Source organism: Lissotriton helveticus, chromosome 1_1 (assembly GCF_964261635.1).
Source record: "Lissotriton helveticus chromosome 1_1, aLisHel1.1, whole genome shotgun sequence".
Lineage (NCBI taxonomy): Eukaryota > Metazoa > Chordata > Amphibia > Caudata > Salamandridae > Lissotriton > Lissotriton helveticus.
In genome coordinates this window covers 2,038,251,854-2,038,275,740 of record NC_136057.1, presented here as the reverse complement: position 1 = coordinate 2,038,275,740, position 23,887 = coordinate 2,038,251,854, and the positions used below count along the sequence as shown (strand labels likewise).

The window sequence follows — 23,887 nt, the reverse complement described above, 5'->3', positions numbered from 1 at the left end:
AGTACGCTCCCCAGACCGCTTCCCGGTGCGCGTACCGGGCGCTCCCCACGCAAAAAAAACATTTTTTTTTTTTTTTACCCCGCGGGGCCCTTTTAAAGCCTCCACATCAAACCTAGGGGGTCAGGGAGGATCTACTATGCCCCCTTATGGTCATTTCCCCCTTTGTTTTGGCCTCCTCTTGTCTCTCGATCCTACCGAGAGACAAGATGGCGGCCGCTCCGGACTGTTTAGAATGTTGACAGACACCGGAGAGCCAATCAGCTTCGCTTCGCGAAGTTCCGTTACGCGTCAGGTACGCGAACCGGGGCGCTGCCCGGAGCGCGCTTACAGATATATATATTTATTTGAACGTTAATTTCTCAAAATCCACTGGAGCACATATATTGAGACCTAGCAAAGGCACATCGGACTAACAGTCCCTACAATTTTGCCAAGTTTCGTGCAAATCCATTCAGCCGTTCAGGCTAAAAGTGAGGCCAACCGCCCTATGGAAATTAACATGGGAAAAACGCGTTTTGGGACCCCCCTTTTTTTTCGGCCCCCCCTTGACAAACCCCCCCCCAAATTTTCAGGGGCTGCTCAGAAACAAAATGTTCCATTTTCCTGAAAATGTCAGCCAATTCCGTCCACAAACGCCAAAGTTATTAGACATAGAATTTTCAAAAATCCCATAGAGAAAAAATCCTAACTATATATACCTACTGGCGACCGCCAGTAGGTAATATATATATATATATATATATATATATATATATATATATATATATATATATATATATATATATATATATATATATATATATGTATATATATATATATATATATTTATATATATGTTCAGCAAAGTGCGCAAGCGCTTTGGCAAGGGCTCACCACATCCTTCCAACCATCCGGTCTTTGCTTTGGCTCCCGAAGCGATGCACCAAGACTCCCTCTTGTTGATACTGAACGTCCGACGCGTTTCGGGGCCAAAATCCGCCCCTTATTCATGGACTTGCTGAGGGAAGCGCCAAATTCTACTCACACTTCTCAAGCGCTTAGATACCTGAGAGGGGCGTCGTCCGCCCTGAGTGGGTGGGGTTACGACGTCGGGGCTTGTGGTACATGCAGTCCTGTGAGTAAAATAATTCATAAACCCTTAAGTAGGGTGGCTCAAACCTTCTGTTTAATGTCATTTAAAACCTTCAAATTACAGGCGAGGATATTTCTTGGCACACCGCTGATTTGTTCACTGGAATTCTGTGCTGACAGGCGACCCCGTTTTGGACCGCCTCAGTCCTCTGTTGCTCGGATCCTTGTTCCGCACTAGAAGCGGAGCCCCTTGCCACGACCCAGGCAGGCCGTTAGAAAAATGTTCAGCAAAGTGCGCAAGCGCTTTGGCAAGGGCTCACCACATCCTTCCAACCATCCGGTCTTTGCTTTGGCTCCCAAAGCGATGCACCAAGACTCCCTCTTGTTGATACTGAACGTCCGACGCGTTTCGGGGCCAAAACCCGCCCCTTATTCATGGACTTGCTGAGCGAAGCGCCAAATTCTACTCACACTTCTCAAGCGCTTAGATACCTGAGAGGGGCGTCGTCTGCCCTGAGTGGGTGGGGTTACGACGTCGGGGCTTGTGGTACATGCAGTCCTGTGAGTAAAATAATTCATAAACCCTTAAGTAGGGTGGCTCAAACCTTCTGTTTAATGTCATTTAAAACCTTCAAATTACAGGCGAGGATATTTCTTGGCACACCGCTGATTTGTTCACTGGAATTCTGTGCTGACAGGCGACCCCGTTTTGGACCGCCTCAGTCCTCTGTTGCTCGGATCCTTGTTCCGCACTAGAAGCGGAGCCCCTTGCCACGACCCAGGCAGGCCGTTAGAAAAATGTTCAGCAAAGTGCGCAAGCGCTTTGGCAAGGGCTCACCACATCCTTCCAACCATCCGGTCTTTGCTTTGGCTCCCAAAGCGATGCACCAAGACTCCTTCTTGTTGATACTGAACGTCCGACGCGTTTCGGGGCCAAAACCCGCCCCTTATTCATGGACTTGCTGAGGGAAGCGCCAAATTCTACTCACACTTCTCAAGCGCTTAGATACCTGAGAGGGGCGTCGTCCGCCCTGAGTGGGTGGGGTTACGACGTCGGGGCTTGTGGTACATGCAGTCCTGTGAGTAAAATAATTCATAAACCCTTAAGTAGGGTGGCTCAAACCTTCTGTTTAATGTCATTTAAAACCTTCAAATTACAGGCGAGGATATTTCTTGGCACACCGCTGATTTGTTCACTGGAATTCTGTGCTGACAGGCGACCCCGTTTTGGACCGCCTCAGTCCTCTGTTGCTCGGATCCTTGTTCGGCACTAGAAGCGGAGCCCCGAAACGCGTCGGACGTTCAGTATCAACAAGAGGGAGTCTTGGTGCATCGCTTTGGGAGCCAAAGCAAAGACCGGATGGTTGGAAGGATGTGGTGAGCCCTTGCCAAAGCGCTTGCGCACTTTGCTGAACATATTTATATATATATATATATATATATATATATTCACTGAAAAAACCATAGGTTTAACACTCGTTATAGTTAGGAATTAGCATTTAAAAAACCTTTGAAATTCATTAAATAAACATAGGTTTCACACCAGTTATAGTTAGCTGGACATTTTACTCATACCAAACCATTGAAATTCCCACGTTATAGTTAGTTGGACTCACTATAACTCGCGCGCCCGCAATCCACTGCTGATGATGTCACATATTACATCATTCATGATATGGTCAGTGACATCACTGATGACATCACTGATGACATCTCAAATGACATCACTGATGACATCTCAAATGACATCACTGATGACATCACTGATTACATCATCCATGTGATAATACGATGCACCTCCTTACACTCTAATCTAACCTTTGATACACCGAGTGTTAAATACAAACTACCATTCCTGAAATTATTGACACACCAATACCAGTAACTACATACACACTCACTGATTTCTAGGTCTACACACACATCCACTCATTCACCCATACAATCACTCATACATAGAGTCACTCATCAACACACTCAGGAACACAATTTTGGAAAATTACACACAAATTCCTCCAACGGCGCCAAAGTTATTCCCAATAGAATGTTGCGGATTTCCTATGGTAGCCAATCCTAACTATAACTACCTACTGGCGACCGCAAGTAGGTAATATATATATATATATATAGATATATATATATGAGCGAAGGTTTCCCCGTTCAGGTTCGGTCACAGGAAAAGATAAGACTCCCACTCCACGCTGACTGAAATTTCAAGGTTGTTTATTAGGCTGACCCGTTTCGAGCAAAAGCTCTTTATCACAAGCCAAAGATTCACTGCCAGTGATCACCATTTTAAACAGTGTATTTACAAAACATAGAGGTAGGACCATTGCATTTCATTAGGATAAACAAAAGACTCAAATAATTCATTTGTAGAAGACAGACGCATTGCCCCTACGTAAATGAACAGAGTAAAAAAATTAAAAAGTTTCTGCAATGTATACATTTAAACATAAAAATACATTTATACATTTTGTAAACAATCATATCGGTTATTTTGAGCATTTTAGACAACTTAATTACATTGCCCAGCAGGGTTAAAGATTTTGTAATACTCTTGCATCTGTATAATGGAGGCCAAGTGGCCGTTACTCTGTGACTTTAAACTTACTTTGGTTTACAGCAGCAATGGTTCATTATTATTTACTATTTACAAAAACAAAGAATAAAACTAAAAATAAAATCAGAATAGGGGGATGTTTTCCAACGTGTCCTGTACCCAATGAGACAAAACAGTGCTCATACTTGGGGTGGGAGGGGCGGAAGAGTGAGTGACGGCAAGTGCCCGTCGTGTTGGGTAGGTGCAGGTGAACAGAGAAGTTATTTACAAAAAAGAAAAAGGGAACTTATTTACAATAAGATGCAGGCTAAGTTAGGTTGCTGGGGCAGGAGGGGTTTCATGTATACATGATGCGGGCAAAAACTGTAATCATGGTAGGAGATAAAGGAGGAAAATATAAAGGGGATCTACCCATTCTTGGGAGGTCTAGTGACCCTAGCATGTACGAGGCCTTACGTGAAAGTTTTCCAACCTGCTGACACTGTGTTGCGGGTGAGAGCCCTCCCCGCCACACGGTATGTACAGAGAAATCATGTATCACTTATACAAGGCGAAGCAGAGTCCAGATATCTCAGTTGTACTCATCCAATGTGGACTGAGAGTTCCTCGTCCTCATTAAGACCGAAGGGGTTCTTGGTGTCGAGAAGGAAGATGTACCTAGACTCCAGCACTCGCAGTTGTTTCTCCCGGTTCCCCCCTCGGGGACTTGCTGCCACCCTGTCAACACCAAAGAAAGATAGACTATTAGCATTTTTATCATGATGTTTTAACCAATGTTTAGCAGTGGAGTAACTCAGATCACAATTTTTGATCCCTCTGATGTGTTCAAGGATTCTCTTCTTCACAGGGAAGATCGTGCTTCCTACGTACATTTTACCACATGGACAAACAATGGCATATACACAATAGTCAGAGTTACAGTTTATGAATCTGGATATGTCGCCTGTTTTACCGGTAGGCAAGGGGTATGTTCTTCTGTTTTTACTTGTGCTGCAGGCCTTGCACCTGCTGCACTTGAAGAAACCCTTTTGTTGTTGTATCCAACTCTGTTGTTTACTCCCACCCATGTAGCTGTCAACTAACATGTTTTTCAGGGATTTGGATTTTCGGTAGGTCACCAAGGGGACTTTGCTGACTGTAGCTCCTATTATCGGGTCATTCTTAACAATATGCCAATGTTTCCTCAGAGTTTCCCGGACCCTGTCTGACTCAATGTTGTACTCTGTTATCAATCGGATCTCACTCCCTCCCTGTTTGGGTCCTGGTCTTTTTACTAGCAGGGAAGCCCTAACTCTGGATTCTGCTCTTTTGGTTGCTGCACTTAAGATTCTGTCGGGATAGCCTCGCTTCCTGAATCTGTGGGTCATAACCTTTCTCTCCTTTTCATAACTCATCTCGGTGTTGCAATTGCGTTTAGCCCTTATGAGCTCCCCATACGGGATGCTCCATTTCAGTTTAGGGGTGTGATGGCTGTTAGCATGGAGGAAGCTGTTCCCCGCTGTGGCTTTCCTATGTAAGGATGTAGATAGGTTCCCATTTTCCACCCTCACATGCACATCTAGGAAATCCATTTCCCCTTTGTCAATCTTGTGTGTGAAGCGTAGGCTGACTTTGTTGGAGTTCAGTCCCGTGAGGAACTGGTCTATTCAGGTTCGCTGCCCCCCCAAATCATAAAAACATCATCGATGTAGCGGGTCCAGAAGACCACATGTTGTGTCAGATGTTCATTCGCATCGCTCCACACAATCTGTTCCTCCCACCATCCCATCATCATGCATGCGTAGCTTGGCAAAAAGCAACTTCCCATAGTGGTACCAACCACTAGCTTGTACAACTTGTCGTGAAATAGAAAAAAGTTGTTATTGAGGCATAGGGTCAACATTTCAATTAGCATATTTGTCTGTTCATAAACAAAAACTGACCTGCCTCTGAAAAAATGTTTGCATGCATTAATACCATCCTCATGTTTTATACAGGAGTAAAGGGACACCACATCAATTGTCACTAGTACAAAATATTCCTGCAAGGTGATCCCTTCAATTTTATTTATATAATCTGTACTATCCCTGCAATATGATGGTAGGCATAGCACATAGGGAAAAAGAAATGAGTCTAAGAATATTGAGGTGTTCTCTAGAAGACTTCCATTTGCCGAAACAATAGGCCTCCCCGGGGGATTAATGTTGTCTTTGTGGATTTTTGGTAGCATGTAAAAACATGCTACCGTTGGAAGTTTTTCATACAGGAATTTGTGTTCCTGATCACCCAGTAACTTCTGTTCTTTCCACTGGTCAATCTTACTGTAAAAGTAAGTAGCCGCTTCATCATATGCAGTTCTACTGGACCTCTCATAGTTGCCTGAGAGAGTAAGTTGTTTCATGGACTCCCACAAGACTACATTCCCCCCTTTACCTGATGGCTTGATAATGATATTGGGATCTTTGTTTAGTGTACCTAGCGCTGTCCTTTGCTGAGGCGTGAGATTGTGTGCGTGTTTGTTTGAAGTTTGATTCCAGATCCTCATGAGGTCTTTTATAACTACCTCATGAAAGGTATCCAGGTTATCATGTGGCAAATTTGGGTTGAAAGTGGACCTAGGTCTGAATTTGGTTCGGACTGTTCCCCTGGTTTCCAGACCCATCTGTTCTATGATGTCCCTTTCATTCTAACCAAAAAGTTGTACAAAGTTCCCCTGAGAGTAATACTAATTTTGCAACGGAGTCTCTCTCTCTGAATTGACATGTGAAATCGACAGTCAGGGAACCAGGCAGGTCCCTTGTCGGAACTAGGAAACCTCACACAACTAATAAGATGGATGACTTGTTTCATTCAGCCCTATGGTTGTCTTGTCTCATCATCGGCTTCCTGCTCCAACGTCAAGCTGGCGCTGCAATGCCTGACGGGTAACACAGAGTGTTACACTTTTGTGGAGATCTTTTGTTCCTTGCCGTAGTTGATAGCGTGTGAGGGACCTAGAAAAGTGAAGTAGTGAGCAAGGTGTATTAAAAAAGGTTGGTTAATCCACTAAGTATCCTTTATTCGCGTGGTTAACCGCCTTATTAAAAAGTGAAGTGAGGGGTACCGAGAACCAAAGTTAAATTAATATGGCCTCATTCAACCCTCATGTGTGGTCAACATGTTTCATGCCCTATAGGCAATTCTTCAGGACCGGATTGTGCTCATAAACTAGTCAGGGGCCCAGGGTGGGCTAAAGTGTATATAGTATACAACCTGGTGGGTCAATAACCAGAGCAGGCTGGTGATCCTGCGTCGAAGTCAGACCTCGGGGTAATAAAGAAGGTATTATATACAACATAGTACACGCTCATTTCTTGCATGTCATAGCCTTTCAAAACCTAGACACATCACCCGGGCAGCGGTGCTCATCCAAGTGCTAGAAGGTCTAGAAGTGCAACCGTGAGAAGGAGAGAGAGGGAGACTCAATTTGCTTACTAAGTATATGTCAACCAAGTGTTTGGTTACTAACTTTGACTAGAGGTCTGTTTCCTTTTGATACAACGGACTTCGTAGGTTAGTATAGCGTTGCTGAGGAGCCATTCTCACCCAATGCAGGGGAGGGGGAAAGATTAAAAAAATATTTTTAAAAACACTTAAAATAAATCAATAGATAGAGTAGTGTCTTACCCTAACAACCCATGTGTGAGTCCACACAGCTTGTTCTTGTGGGACCTGTGCTTGAAGGTAATTACCTACAAGGGCGAACAAGGGAGGGTTCAGACACCCCGGTATGAGCCAGAGAGGAGTGTAGGGCCGACCAGCAGGCCACATGGAGTCCTGTCCCATCAGACTGCAAGGTTCAGTGAGGCATACCGCTCGCCATGAGTCGCGACGCCGCATGCTGGCGCCGCACGAAACACCTGAACCATAGTGCACCTCCGCTAGGGACCATCGGTCCAGGGGGCCAGCACCATCGATAATGGGACCAATATACGTGGCAAGCTCAACCCCCCGGGGGGGGACAGGATAAGGTGTCCACTCGATGGTATCCAGAGCCAGCGGGTGACATGTCACGTGGTGATACCGTGAGCCCCATCAGACAGCGCCGGTAGGCCGGACGAGGGCAGTCTCCAGTGACCGCAGGGTGACGGACGACCGAGACCCATACGGCCTTGCCGGGGGGTCCGTCAGAAGTCAAACAAGGAGTATTGTTACAGACACACGGGCTTACCTGGATAGCGCGAGGCCAAAGACATTCGGAACCTACCCCCACACTTCGGCGTGTAACGACACGCAGAACAGCTGGTAGCGTTCTGGCGAACCTGCCGCCATTAAGTAAGGAGCGTTCCAGTCCAGGTGGAGGGTTTTTGGGGGCGTGTCCTAGGTGATGTCTCTGAGCGACGCAGCCAATCAGGTGCCTCAAGTGTGTTGCAACGGGAATAGCGTGATTCTATATGATATTACGCCCACAGTGGGCGCCATGTTGGAAAGGGGTTAGTGGTCTATTGTTCGATAGAACCGGGGAGCATCTTCAATTGTGTCGGGCTTCTAAGATCACCGTGTGCTAATCCCTACCAACAAGAACAAGGGGGAATACTATGGATAATACTCAAAGTTATCTAGCTAGTAGATTCCAAGGGACCAGGTAGCGTCTGTGAGTGACGCGGCCAATCAGGTGCCTCTAGTGTGTGGAAAAGGGGACTAGCGTGATTCATTATGGTATTGCGTCCACAGTGTGAGCCATGTTGGAAAGGGTTTAGTGGTCTATTGTTTGGGTGGAAACAGGGAGCCCCATCAAGTGTGTCGGGCTTCTAAGATCGCAGTGTGCTAATCCCTACCCACAGGAATAAGGGGGAATACTATGGACAATACTCTAAGTTATCTGGCTAGTAGGTTCCAAGGGACCGAATCATTAAGCCCACGGATGTCTAATTGCAGACGGTGTACCCACCTCTGTTCAATTCTGTGTAGTGCTTGCTGACTGATGGAGGGGTGCCATTCTAAGACGACCCATTTCATGCTTTCAGCTAAATGCCCACTCTGTTTGCAGTGTTCGTATAACCGTGTGTGTGTCTTGGCACAGCGAATATTGCTGTTGTGTTCAATTATGCGCACTTTGACAGTGCGCATCGTCATTCCTATATAGTTAAGACCGCAGGGGCATGTAAGCATGTAGATACATCTGCTGCTGTTGCATTTGGTATGCTTATTTAAGTGCCATGTGAATGTATCAGATAACATAATGTCTTTGCCTTGTGTTGACTGAGGACAGACAACACAATTGCCACAGCGGAAATGACCAACGACTGGTGGTAAATCCCAAAGTGTGTTCTGAGGGAGAGTGCTCTTCTTCTTTGGTCGGGTATGGATCAGTGTATCCTTCAGGTTGGCTGTTCTTTTGAAGGCAAAGCGTGGTCGTGGGATATCTAGTCCTGCTGAATTGTTGATCCCCCAATGAGTGTTTACCGTCTTTTTAATGAAGGTGGAATTCTTTGTGTAGGACGTTACACATGTAATGACATCCTCTGTATCCTTGGTATGTGTTTCCAGGAGGGCTTCTCCGTGGTTGTTGAGTGCTCTTTTGACTGATTGTTTTAGGAGTCTCGTCGGGTAGCCCCTCTCCTGGAGCTTATGTTGTAGGGTGGATGACTCTCGTTTATAGTCCATTACTGAAGTGCAGTTTCTGCGAATCCGCAGGAATTGACCAAACGGCAGGTTCTCCCTCAGAGCCCTGGTGTGATGGCTGTTGTAAAGGAGGAGACTGTTTCTGTCGGTCTCTTTCCTATAGAGAGTGGTGGTGATCTCTGTAGGGTCCAACCTAATGGTCAGGTCAAGGAAGGGTAGTGATTGTTCAGACATGGTGCCCGTGAATTTAAGGAATTGGTTCTGGAGGTTAATCCATCTGCAGAAAGCCTCACAACTGGCCCGGTCACCTTTCCAAAAAATCTAAATATCGTCAATGTAGCGACGCCATAGGGTCAACTGTTCGAGAAACGGGTTGTTGTCGGAGGAATAGATAAAGTTTTTTTCGAAAGTGGCCATGTATATACATGCCAGACTTGGCGCAAAAGTTGAACCCATAGACGTGCCACGGATCTGGTGGTACAACTGTGACTCGTATCTGAAAAAATTCTCCGTCAGAGCTATGTTAGCCAATGCCATGATGAACGAGATAGGGGTAGGGGATGTCCATTCTTCCGACCTCAAAGCAGACTCTACTGCCTCTAAAGTTGCTTGTTGGGGGATATTCGTGTATAGGGCTTCCACGTCCAATGTCAACAGGAGGTCGACATCTTCCCTACCATCCATGTCATCAATCAGACGCAGGACATCTCTGGTGTCCTGAAGGAAAGATGGAATTTTCTTAACTACAGGTTGTAGGAATACGTCACAAAATTGGGACAGTGGTTCCAGTAGGGAACCTATTCCGGAAACGATTGGCCTACCTGGCACAGGGGTGACCCCCTTGTGAATTTTTGGTAGCGTGTAAAAGTAGGGTGTTACCGGATCGGTAGTAATCAGAAATTCTGCTTCCTTTTTGGTTGGCCATTCATTTGTCTCACCCTCAATCACGAGACTCATGATGGTAGTAGGCAGGCGTTTAGTGGGGTCTACAGTAAGGGGTCTGTAATGGGTACTGTTGGACAGCTGTCGTCTACATTCCCGGTCATATTCGTCATAGTCTTGAATAACCGTCGCTCCCCCTTTGTCCGCCTGTTTGATGGCGATGGTGTTGTCGTTGCCTAAAGCGAGGGAGGCTTGTCTCTCTGCCTTGGTCAAGTTGTTGAATTGGTTGATATGGGGTTTGTTTGTAAGACTGGCTAGGACCGCTCTTTCAAATGCCAGGATCTCTGGAGGAACCATCCCATCCGTGGGAGTGAAGGTGGAGAGTTTCCGTAGTCCTGTATCTGGACTCTCTGGTTCAGGTTTGTCGTCAAAGAAAGCTCGCAGACGTATCTTTCTGAAGAATTGTTTAATTTCGATCATTTCCTGAAAGTTGTCTGGGGTAGGAGTGGGGACGAAACCAAGTCCCTTTTCCAATACTCTGTTCTCAGTTGGGGTCAGGACTCTTTTTGAGAGGTTCACCGTCAGACTCTTCTCCCCCTGGTTGTACTCCTGGTCTCCACCATGGTCTGTGGTGTTGGCTGATCTTGCCATTGAACCCCTTTCTGTCCGCCTCGCTTTCGCCCTCTTCCTCTGCCCCAACCTCTGCCTTGAAAAGGTGGCGGGTTCAAAGGGTAAAATTGCGGCGGGCCCTGTTGTTAGAAGGGGTACTGCCACGGGGGTGCCATGTGTGGGGGCCCATGGAACATAGGTCCTTGTTGGTAACCTGGTTGCCGGTTAGGGCGTTGTGGGTTCCGATTGTTCTTTGGGTTGTATCCTCCACTGGAGTCGCTACTAGTAGAGCCTCGCCTGCCGTTATTGTCCGAGTTATCGTCGGAGGAGTAGCTTGTCTTTTTGTTCTTGAAGCCATCCTTCAAGTACGGGTATACTTTCTCCTTCTCGAACTTTGAGATGTCTTTCTGAAGTTTGGCTGTTTTTTGATTCAAGAGGTATTCATGATGATCAGTCATTTCTTGATTGATATCAGCTAGTTTGCTGGTGAAGTTGGCCTTGTTGTTCTTGTTGACCGCACTCCTCATAGTGGCTTCTATGGCTGTGATTTTCTCTGATAGAGCATCAGATAATCGTTTAGCTGTTTGTACAATTAGAAAGAGTAAGTCTTTGGTGCATTTCCAAGATACTTGAACCCAATCGACCTTAAATTGTTTGTCTTCTAAGAAGAGCCTGGGTATAATGTTAACGATTAGGCCCTGTGGAGCAATATTGCTTCTCAGGTATTCGGTCATCATTGTCCCATGTATCGTGATCCTTATCAGTTCTTTCTTCATCTCGGTCAAAATGACCCAGTCATCATTGGTAGCGCCAGAGGCAGAGGCAGCCGAGGAGTTCAGTAAGTTGGGTGCTGCCCTAAGGGCTTCGGCAATGGCGTCCTCATCAAAGCTGAGACCCGGTACATCTTCCATATTTTCGTGGAGTGTGGCCAGGTTTAAAGGTGTTAGAAGCGGGTAATTAAACCACGCATGTGGTATTCTGGATAAAACCCAGTATGTGAAGGGCCAGAGAAGTGAAATAGTGTCACTCTTGGTAACCTAAGTGTCCCGTGGGGGGCAACCCACGCAATACGTGTGAACAACAGGAGGGGACTTAAAAAAGGACAATATTTATTGGGGTCCAGTGTACCTGTCCTAAGAGCATGTAACCAAAAAGTTGTACAAAGTTCCCCTGAGAGTAATACTAATTTTGCAACGGAGTCTCTCTCTCTGAATTGACATGTGAAATCGACAGTCAGGGAACCAGGCGGGTCCCTTGTCGGAACTAGGAAACCTCACACAACTAATAAGCTGGATGACTTGTTTCATTCAGCCCTATGGTTGTCTTGTCTCATCATTGGCTTCTTGCTCCAACGTCAAGCTGGCGCTGCAATGCCTGACGGGTAACACAGAGTGTTACACTTTTGTGGAGATCTTTTGTTCCTTGCCGTAGTTGATAGCGTGTGAGGGACCTAGAAAAGTGAAGTAGTGAGCAAGGTGTATTAAAAAAGGTTGGTTAATCCACTAAGTATCCTTTATTCGCGTGGTTAACCGCCTTATTAAAAAGTGAAGTGAGGGGTACCGAGAACCAAAGTTAAATTAATATGGCCTCATTCAACCCTCATGTGTGGTCAACATGTTTCATGCCCTATAGGCAATTCTTCAGGACCGGATTGTGCTCATAAACTAGTCAGGGGCCCAGGGTGGGCTAAAGTGTATATAGTATACAACCTGGTGGGTCAATAACCAGAGCAGGCTGGTGATCCTGCGTCGAAGTCAGACCTAGGGGTAATAAAGAAGGTATTATATACAACATAGTACACGCTCATTTCTTGCATGTCTTAGCCTTCCAAAACCTAGACACATCACCCGGGCAGCAGTGCTCATCCAAGTGCTAGAAGGTCTAGAAGTGCAACCGTGAGAAGGAGAGAGAGGGAGACTCAATTTGCTTACTAAGTATATGTCAACCAAGTGTTTGGTTACTAACTCTGACTAGAGGTCTGTTTCCTTTTGATACAACGGACTTCGTAGGTTAGTATAGCGTTGCTGAGGAGCCATTCTCACCCAATGCAGGGGAGGGGGAAAGATTAAAAAAATATTTTTAAAAACACTTAAATTAAATCAATAGATAGAGTAGTGTCTTACCCTAACAACCCATGTGTGAGTCCACGCAGCTTGTTCTTGTGGGACCTGTGCTTGAAGGTAATTACCTACAAGGGCGAACAAGGGAGGGTTCAGACACCCCGGTATGAGCCAGAGAGGAGTGTAGGGCCGACCAGCAGCCCACATGGAGTCCTGTCCCATCAGACTGCAAGGTTCAGTGAGGCATACCGCTCGCAATGAGTCGCGACGCCGCATGCTGGCGCAGCACGAATCACCTGAACCATAGTGCACCTCCGCTAGGGACCATCGGTCCAGGGGGCCAGCACCATCGATAATGGGACCCATATACGTGGCAAGCTCAACCCCCTGGGGGGGGACAGGATAAGGTGTCCACTCGATGGTATCCAGAGCCAGCGGGTGACATGTCACGTGGTGATACCGTGAGCCCCATCAGACAGCGCCGGTAGGCCGGACGAGGGCAGTCTCCAGTGACCGCAGGGTGACGGACGACCGAGACCCATACGGCCTTGCCGGGGGGTCCGTCAGAAGTCAAACAAGGAGTATTGTTACAGACACATGGGCTTACCTGGATAGCGCGAGGCCAAAGACATTCGGAACCTACCCCCACACTCCGGCGTGTAACGACACGCAGAACAGCTGGTAGCGTTCTGGCGAACCTGCCGCCATTAAGTAAGGAGCGTTCCAGTCCCGGTGGAGGGTTTTTAGGGGCGTGTCCTAGGTGACGTCTCTGAGCGACGCAGCTAATCAGGTGCCTTAAGTGTGTTGCAACGGGAATAGCGTGATTCTATATTTCATTCTCCCATTCATTCATCTCACCTCCCAATTCTGCTAGACAGGCTAGTGCTTTAAACAAGGAAAAGCGATCCTTAGACACGATATTGATGGGTGCCAATAGGGAGGATACACTTTCTGAACTCATTTGCCTGAGGGACGTTGAGTCCCTCAGGCAAATAAGTTCAGAAAGTGTATCCTCCCTATTGGCACCCATCGATATCCTGTCTAAGGATCGCTTTTCCTTGTTTAAAAACATTTTCATCAGTTTAATTTACGCACATATGAAAACATGTCAATTCTGGTTTTACTGTAATCAAAGTTAGCTGTAGGGCAGAATGTGAGACCAAGTTCGAGCAATGTTTTTTATGCCTCAGTTAACTCATGTGACGACAGATTTACAACAGTTAGATTTTCCTCACCCGTCATCTCCGTTTCATTTGCCTTGTTGTTCTCCCATGAGGCGTTGTGTCTTTTGTGCTTTCTTCCTCCTCTCCTTGTTGGTTTCCTCTGGCTTTTCCGCCTCTTCCTCTTCCTTTCCCCCGGTCTGGCGGTCTTGCCCTCAGTGTCATATTCGTTTGTAAAAAATGGTATTCTTCCAAGGGTTTGAAATTGAGGGGGTCTCTTCCTTGCACACTCGCCGCCTCCTCTAGGTCTGAATATATTTCAGATCCGGATTCAGATATAGTTGGCTCAAGATTTCTCATTGTGCCCATCTGCTCAAACTGTTTAATTGCCCCATCATATCATCTTTCAAATGTGAGGACACATCCACTCGCATAATCTTGCTTGTCACGCAAGAATTTGCTCTTCTTCTTTTGTTTAATTTCTATTTAATATTCATCCAGTCTTAGTTCCATCTGAGCTAAGGCTGTTTTGATCTGATCTTGCTCCGGGCGTGTATCCAGTTGTTCTTTCAGTTAATCAATGTCTTAGATCACCTCGTTAAGTTCTATAGCTGCACATTTTGACAGGAGGCCCAACATATTTTAACAGGTGCCTGCCATCAAGTCTGCCCAGTCCTCGAGTAATTTCGGGTGCGGGTTCTGGTAAGTTAGGTAATCAAAATCCTTAAGCCTCTCGGGACTCTCCCCACTTTGTCGTAGTTGTTGAGGTAGGAGACTTCACACCAACGATTAATCTCTCTTTTCTGTAATTTTTCATACTGGAACAGTAATTGTTTTAGAGTTCTGTTTCCTCCCTCTGTCGGCCCGCTCTTTCCTGCTCCGACTTCACTCTCCTCTTCCTCTGTCTCACAGAAGAGGGAACGCGCTTCATTTGATCTTCCCGCCCTCCTGTTCCTGTTGTCAGTGTTCTCGGTTGTAGATGCCGTCACGGCACTTGCCTGCTTTCCTTTACTCATTTTTTGTTTAAAATTTAGCGTTTTCAGTTTTATCAGCACGCCGCTGCCCTCCGCTTTGTTTGTATAGGGGGCACAGAACTTCTGCCAGGACACGTTACTAACACACTTTTCTCAAGCCGGGGGCCACTGCCTAACACCGCAGGGTGTCACGAAAGGCATACTTGCATCCTCCGATACACGCACACTTCTCACGTACTCACCCAAGGCGTCCAGCAGGTTTACGCTTCTCCGTTGTATGTGGTTTCCATAACGTCCGGCGGCAGGAGCCAGTTCAAAAAGGAAGGCTGCGGAAGGAAGGGTTCCGACAGCAAAGACGGCTCTCCTGCCACTCGAGGTCGGTGCAAATTCCGGGTGCACAAATTACAGTATTTTGCACAAATTATCTGTTTACATAATTAAAAAAAATATATATTTATAAATGTAGTAGGGTCATCATGTTATCCACAAAATACATTGGATACTTAAGTCACATAATGTTTTATGCATTTTTTTAAAGTATGCATATTGTATTTATATTTCATTATTTATACAATAATAATTTATTGCAATAGCCACTTTTTTCCAACTTGAAGCATTTATGCTGAATAACAATGCTATTGAAATCATCTTTTCAATGTTGTAAGGGCCAAGACAAAATGCAATGCCCTTAAAGAGTATTTTCTCTATGTCTATGAATGGGATCAAGTGACTCACAGGGGGGTTGTACACCAAGCAAATTTAGGGTGCTGGGGCTCAAAAGTAGGGTTGATAACGGGGTACCCTTCAATAGAGAAACTTGCAACTGCTGTCGGAGGAACTCTACTGATTTTCCTAGAGTTTCCACTGTGTCCTCCAAGTTTGCAATTCTAGTATTAAGAGTATCAAATGAAGCTATGATTTTGCTTTCCATCTTCTTAAGGAATTCCTGTATAATACTAGACTCTGGTGGTACAGACAGTGCACCCCTCCTTTAGTCCCACTAGCATTTTTATTGCCTATTATCTGATCATGCGAGACTGTAACGGGGCCCTTTGAAATATGCTCCTCTACTACTGTTAGGGAGTCCATCTCCTGTTGGGTTTGAGTGAGTTGCTCTTCCACACTAGAAATGTCTTCTGTACGCACCCCCACTGCATTATTGAAGGACAGAACTGTATTATTTGTTCCTTGATGTTTGCCCGTCACTTTTTGTACCTCCTCTCTCGCATTTTATCAGGTTATAAATACCTGCAAGATAACAACACCAGGAAAAGAGAATTCAGGCAGTGGTGAGTGACAAGGAGCAGAAGTTTGGACTTCTGTGGCTCAGACCAAGTGGGGCAACCCGCTTGGTTATAACTCCCAAAACAATATAGGTAAATGATGTGTGACCATATTGCCGGAAATAAGGGACGCTCAATCCTAGTACACATCACCTTAAATTAAAGTAGATACCATTCCAATATTGGGGTTCTGTCCATCTGGCATGAGAATGATAACTGAACATATGATTCAAGAAAAACTGTCTTATCGCTGGACGTGATTGACATCTCCTGAAGCAAGGAGTCTAAGACTTAAAGACCATGGGAAACCAAGCAGGGCACGGAGCAAGAGTGCCCGAGTAAGAAGCTGAAGTTCTCCCACCTTACCTTCTTGATCGCCCAATTAGCTGCCTACAGCGGAGTATGTTTGGTGGAGTAGATCTCAGACTTCTAGTCAGCTGGAATGGAAGTGAAGCATACACCGTGCCCGAGCCGATTGGAGATTCAGCTGCCTTAGTAGTGCAGTAAGGCTAGCACTCCTCGCTTCAGCTCAGGCTTTTCAGGGCCTCATTCGACTAGCTAGGGCCCTTCTTCCCTTGTTGGCATTCTGCCCAGAAAGCATGCAGGGCCGTGAAATCAAACTGCCAGCATACACAAACATGGTCAAATCCCCTCTCTTTAGCATGTCGGAAACCTGGTAAGGAGCTTAAGTATTCCAGGGGAGAAGGGGGGAAGAAAGCAGGAGAGAGTACCAATAAAGAAAAAATTGAGCCGGGTGCTCACACTTCAAACAAATCTATAACAAGACAATCAAAGGGCTGTACACGTAGCGATACTAGGATTTCACAGCCACTGATTTCAAATATGTTTTATCCTACGGATTCCAAAGCTGACTCTGGGGTAACTAATATAGGCAGCACTGTTTCCCTGGTAGAAGGTCATACCGGGGGTGTAACTTTTCTGAGTAAGCCAGAGAATGGGTGCCCACCCAAAGAAGATTGGAAGGGTTGAACCAATGAATGAGTTAACCCAAGTCCATGCAGTGCACCAGATAGTGCAGAGGACACAAGAGATTGATATTGGTGAAGAACAATACATTCAAATCTTGTCAATCAATGATGGCAGTCCAAATGAGAATTTATTAATCCTTCCAAAAAATCCCTATATCCCCAGAGGTTACCATCCAGAAGCAACCTCAGAGCTCTGTAGAAACTGCTAAGGCGGCTAAGACTCCCAACTTGGGGGAGAAATTCTTTTCCTTGACAGACTTAACTAATACCTGTAATACCTCATCATCTTCTAATGACGATATGCTATTCGACTCTTCCAACAATAGCACAAATGATCCCACAATTCTAACGCAAGAGACGCTGTCTAAGAGGAAGTAAAAGGTAGAGAAAAGTTTTTCAAGAGGGTTGAGGTGAGAGCGTAAAATGTACCTCTCTGGAGAATCTGAAAATGGATGCAACTGGAATGTACTGAGGGGAAAACCAAATCGAAACCCAAAACATCGTCGGTCGAATCCACACTTGCAGTAATCCTCCAGTCTGTTAAACAATTGCAAGAAGAAACCCGGAGTGAAGGTTGTTTAGAGTCCAAAAAATTACATAGATCTATCATAAAAGGAAATACAACGTGCTCTGATAATGAGGGGAGGATCAGGCAAGCAGAAGAAAGAATGGAGGGGCTTGAAATTTAGTTTAATCTGTGGAAAACTCAGAAATCTTCTCAGGATGCACTAATTGCAAATATGCTTTTGAAGTAAGTAAACCAGGAAAACAGACAAACAAAAAATGCCCCCTGCAGACATTGTTGCTTTCTTCTGACAGCTGTAACTGAAACGTCTTTGTGTCCATCTGGGACACACCTTTGCTATACTAACACGCTGTGTGCAGGGGGCATTTTGTTTTTTGTGTCTTGGTGTGTTGGTTTCAACACAAACTCTCCAAGGGGTTATAGGGCTTATCGATACAAAAAGGGATGATGGACGGAACGTTTGAGCAAATCAAACACTCACCTCCAGTCAACTGATCTGGGTTTAATCCATCACCATTCTTTAGCCCACTCAGCCACCCCAGTTCAGACATGGCCATATGCAAATTAGTCTGACCCTGTGCCTCATGGGAACAGTCCAGCCCGAATTGCCAAGCCATGTCTTCCCTGGACCGGAAACAATCATCCTGGGACCGGTTTCGGATTCATAATCCTCATCAGCCAGGCTTTCTTGAATCCAGTGGCAAAGTGAGCAAGGGACTCACGTCTGAGCATACCCTGCCACACTTAGGGCGAACAAAGCGATACAAAAAGGGATGATGGACGGAGCGTTTGAGCAAATCAAAAACTCACCCCCAGTCAACTGATCTGGGTTTAATCCATCACCATTCTTTAGCCCACTCAGCCACCCCAGTTCAGACATGGCCATATACAAATCAGTCTGACCCTGTGCCTCATGGGAACAGTCCAGCCCGAACTGCCAAGCCATTTCTTCCCTGGACCGGAAACAAGCATCCTGGGACCTACTTCGGATTCATAATCCTCATCAGCCAGGCAATCTTGAATCCAGTGGCCAAGTGAGCAAGGGACTCACGTCTGAGCATACCCTGCCACACTTAGGGCGAACAAAGCGATACAAAAAGGGATGATGGACGGAGCGATTGAGCAAATCAAACACTCACCCCCAGTCAACTGATCTGGGTTTAATTCATCACCATTCTTTAGCCCACTCAGCCACCCCAGTTCAGACATGGCCTTATGCAAATCAGTCTGACCCTGTGTCTCATGGGAACAGTCCAGCCCGAACTGCCAAGTCATGTTTTCCCTGGACCGGAAACAAGCATCCTGGGACCGGTTTCGGATTCATAATCCTCATCAGCCAGGCTATCTTGAATCCAGTGGCCAAGTGAGCAAGGAACTCACGTCTGAGCATACCCTGCCACACTTAGGGCGAACAAAGCGATACAAAAAGGGATGAGGGACGGAGCTTTTGAGCAAATCAAACACTCACCCCCAGTCAACTGATCTGGGTTTAATCCATCACCATTCCTTAGCCCACTCAGCCACCCCAGTTCAGACATGGCCATATGCAAATCAGTCTGACCCTGTGCCTCCTGGGAACAGCCCAGCCCGAACTGCCAAGCCATGTCTTCCCTGGACCGGAAACAAGCATCCTGGGACCGGTTTCGTATTCATCATCCTCATCAGCCAGGCTATCTTGAATCCAGTGGCCAAGTGAGCAAGGGACTCACGTCTGAGCATACCCTGCCACACTTAGGGCGAACAAAGCGATACAAAAAGGGATGATGGAAGGAGCGTTTGAGCAAATCAAACACTCACCCCCAGTCAACTGATCTGGGTTTAATCCATCACCATTCTTTAGCCCACTCAGCCACGCCAGTTCAGACATGGCCGGTGATGGATTAAACCCAGATCTTTTGACTGGGTGTGAGTGTTTGATTGGTTCAGATGCTCCGCCCATCACCACCCCCTTTTGTACCGCTTTTGGCCGCCATAAGTGTGGTAGGGTATGCTCAGACGTGAGTCCCTTGCTCACTTTGCCACTGGATTCAAGTAAGCCGGGCTGAAGACGGCTGTAATGCCAGAAACCGGTCCTCGGAAGCTTGTGTCCGGTCCAGGGAAGGCATGGCTTGGCAGTTCGGGCAGGACTGTTCCCATGAGGCACAGGGTCAGACTGATTTGCATATAGCCATGTCTGAACTGGGGTGGCAGAGTGGGCTAAAGAACGGTGATGGATTAAACCCAGATCTTTTGACTGGGTGTGAGTGTTTGATTGGTTCAGATGATCCGCCATCACCACCCCCTTTTGTACTGCTTTTGGCCACCCTAAGTGTGCTAGGGTATGCTCAGACGTGAGTCCCTTGCTCACTTTGCCACTGGATTCAAGTAAGCCGGGCTGAAGACGGCTGTAATGCCAGAAACCGGTCATCGTAAGCTTGTTTCCGGTCCAGGGAAGGCATGGCTTAGCAGTTCGGGCTGGACTGTTCCCATGAGGCACAGGGTCAGACTGATTTGCATATAGCCATGTCTGAACTGGGGTGGCAGAGTGGGCTAAAGAACGGTAATGGATTAAACCCAGATCTTTTGACTGGGTGTGAGTGTTTGATTGGTTCAGATGCTCCGTCCATCACCACCCCCTTTTGTACCGTTATAGGGCTTATCCCCTCGCCCTGTTTTGCACCACCTCATAACTAAATTTCAATTTATACTTTGTGACTTATAAATAGCTGAGCGTCCAGTATTTCCCCTTTATCCACAAAAACCCTACCTCAGTAACTTTATCCATGAAAACAGACAACACAGAAACAACTTAAGATTCTTGTGGATTCCAGAAGGGGCGGAGGGGGATGACATAATATCATTTATGGTTACTCTTCTGAAAGGGGTATTTCCATTAAAAGAAAAACAGCTGAAATTGGGACTCTGAAGTCCAACATGCCCATCGATTTCCCCTAATGGTAAAGAAACACTTGGTGGACTCCTCTTACAAACCTCGAGTCATTATAGTATATTTTGGCAACTTTTTTGTGCATCAGTTAATTTATGATTTAGCTCAACCTAATGCTAAGGGAGAATTTGAAGAGATTTCATTTTCCACCAGGCCAGATTTTGCAAATGCCACTGTTAAACGACGTTGGCGGATGCAGCAGCTCATCAGTCCTTTAAAAAAAATTGGAGCTGAAGTACCCAACACAGCTAAAAGCTATAGTAAATGGACGTGCCTGAACATTTTCCTCTGAAATAATGGCCCAGGAATACCTAAAAGAGTTGGGTGAAGGGTCCGACATTGCAGGCAATAAACGAAGAAGGGAAAGGAAACAAAAAAGAGAAGAAAAAAGAAAAGGGGGTATATGTTCTAGATATCAAGAGAATTGTATAGATACAGAGAAATATGTTTATAAGAGAAATGCACTGGAAAGGGGAAGTGATCTGAGCATGGTATGTCAGTGAAGATGGATTTTGTAGTGCCCTGGCTTTGACCAGGGGGGTGGCAGAGGGAGACTGGTAGTGTGTTTACTCTTCAGGTATCATCACAGCCATGGGGCCTGTATGCTCATGTAGTGGTGGGGGCTAGGGGCTGGGTAGTTAGGGGGTGAGAAGTACACATTTAAATGTTTCAAAACAGTATAGATTAGGCTTAAGAGTCTTCAAACGGTGTTACTATGTGGCCTTGTTCTTGGACCAGATGGTTGTCTGTGGGAAACCCTTTAACATGAAGGTTTGTACTAATATCAGAAAATGAGTAAAATATGGATAGCAACAGTTAATATCTGTGGTCTGAATGATGGGAAGAACAGAGGTAGAATTGCATTAGAGCTGCAACCCTAAATGCTGATATTATGTCTTCGGCAGACGCATATTGAGGGCTCACAACTTCAATTACTGCGTAAACTTGCTTTTAAATTAATTTGGAGGATAACACAGGGGACTTATACTTGTGAAATAGCAATATTAGCTTGTAATTCATATGACCAAATTTAAGCAAGTGTGTTTTGATAAATATGGGTATTGGGTTATTGCTGAATTTCAATCTCTAACACAAATTCACACTGATTTCCATTTATGGTCATATCTCTGACGGTCCTTAATTATTCAATTGTTTAGTAAATTAACTGGTTCTTTGGCCCTCTCCTATTATTTTTTATGGGGACCTGAATAATAATCTTCCAGTGAATTGGTCCATAGATGATCACTATGTTCATCCCTGCAGGAAGCCTAAAGTGTTCCATTCATTAAGGGGACTTTGAAAAGAGCACGGCCTGTTGGGTGTTTGGTCAGCTAAGAAGTCACCTGAATATGGGTTTACATATTTTTCCATGCCGCATCAACCCATGCACCCCTAGATTTTTTTCTAGTTCCCCATGCACGTATACACGTGTGTAGTATTGAAAGCTATCCAAGGGTCATATCTGACCATAATCCTTTAGTGCTAGAAATTAAGAAAGTCTTTAGGAGAAAACAGCCCCATTGGAGCTTCGAACGTAGTTTTTTAATTATTCAAGAGTACTGCACACATACATGAATGAATGAATACCCATTTTCCTAAGAAAGAAAATATCAGGAGAGCTCCGCTGGAGGTCATATAAAATACTCTGAAGGCTGGCATTCAGGGGAAGACTCTGCAATTCACTTTAAATAGAACCAAGAAGGAAAGACAGATACTGGATGAGTTATATGCAGTGTTAGCTGCAGAAGAAAGGAAACTTCTTATTGCAAAAGAGCTGGGCGATAGGACATCTGAAGGTCAAATGGGGTCGCAATTGCTAAAGCTGCAATTGTTAAAATCTCTGTAAAAAAAGGTGCAGATAAGTATATGTTATGGAGGGGATAAAGTGTATGAATGCAGCGAGCAGATAGGGCTCCAATTATCCATTAGGACTAGGGTGGAAAATGCATAAAGCGAGGTTCAGGAAATAAGAAACCCAATGCAGGGGTTGGTATCTGACTGTTATTAGTATTAGGGTGGCTTTTCAAATCTTTTATCAAGATCTGTACACTGAGAGCACCACAGGAGAGGAAGGCAACATAAAGTAAAATCAGGCTCCCCATGCGACCCTGCACCCCCATGCACGCTAGTTTCAGCCAGTCAGACCATTCTTCCATTGATTATGGAGCTACTGAACTTCTCCATACTGACCTGTACCGTACCATCTACCACCATCTACCTGGAAACATGCTATGGTGCGAGCTCTCCTGAAGAAGCCTACCCTCGTCCCTGGCAACCTTAACAACTACCGCCCAATCTCCTTGCTTCCCTGGATGAGCAAAATCCTCGAGAAACACATCAACATCTGTCTTACCAGATTTCTCGAGAGTAACAATCTACTGGATGTCACTCAAACAGGCTTCCGACCCAAGCATGGGACGGAGACCGCCCTGTTGGCGGTCACAGAGGAGGCCAGGCGGATCATGGATCGGGGAGGATCCGTGGCAGTTATCCACCTTGAACTAAGCGCCGCGTTTGACACAGTAAATCATGAAACCTTACTGCGCCGTCTCCATAGCTTAGGAGTGTCAAGTGAAGCTCTGGCTTGGTTCTAGTCCTTCCTAAGTGGTAGGACCTTTGAGGTCTTTGAGGGAGTCTCTGTCTCCTCAAGCAAGCCCCTGGGCTGTTGGGTGCTGCAGGGCTCATCACTGAGCCCTACGCTCTTCAATGCGTATATGAGACCGCTGGCTGAAATCGTCCGCCCATATGGCAATAAGATCGTTACATATGCGGACGATGCTCAGCTAGTGGTCTCTTTCACGCAAAAGAATTGCCAGCTGCCACAAACCAGTCTAATGGCCTGTCTGGAACAGGTCAAGAGCTGGATGACGGCGTCGCACCTCAAGCTTAATGAGGATAAAACCGAGCTTATGCTCCTCGGCTCATTAGCTTCGCCTACTATGGTCCTTTCATGGCCCATCAGCATGGGTGCGCCTCCTATGCCCAGAGACAATATCAAAAGTCTCTGGGTGTGGTTGGATAAAACCCTGACCTTTAATACCCAAGTAACTAAACTTTCAGCGACCTGCTTTGGAATCATCAGAATGATGAAGAAAACCTTCCCACTTCTACCTTTTGAAGCTAAGCAGGTTGTTACGCAGGGACTAATCCAATCCCGCCTCGATTTCAGTAATGCCCTTTATTTAGGGGCGCCTGAATACTGTCTGCAAAAACTTCAACGGGTCCAGAACTGCGCAGCACGGACTTTGCTTGGTCTTCCAC

At 45.8% G+C, this 23,887-nt stretch overlaps 1 long non-coding RNA gene across 1 annotated transcript in view; it reads right to left on the bottom strand.

Annotated features, from left to right (window-relative positions):
* Positions 1-3,277: 3,277 nt before the first annotated feature.
* LOC144776337 (uncharacterized) overlaps positions 3,278-23,887 on the bottom strand; it is a 166,147-nt gene continuing 145,537 nt past the window's right edge. Inside the window, exon 3 of the long non-coding RNA XR_013600581.1 lies at positions 3,278-4,351. This is a non-coding gene — a long non-coding RNA (uncharacterized LOC144776337). The remainder of the gene's footprint in view (positions 4,352-23,887) is intronic.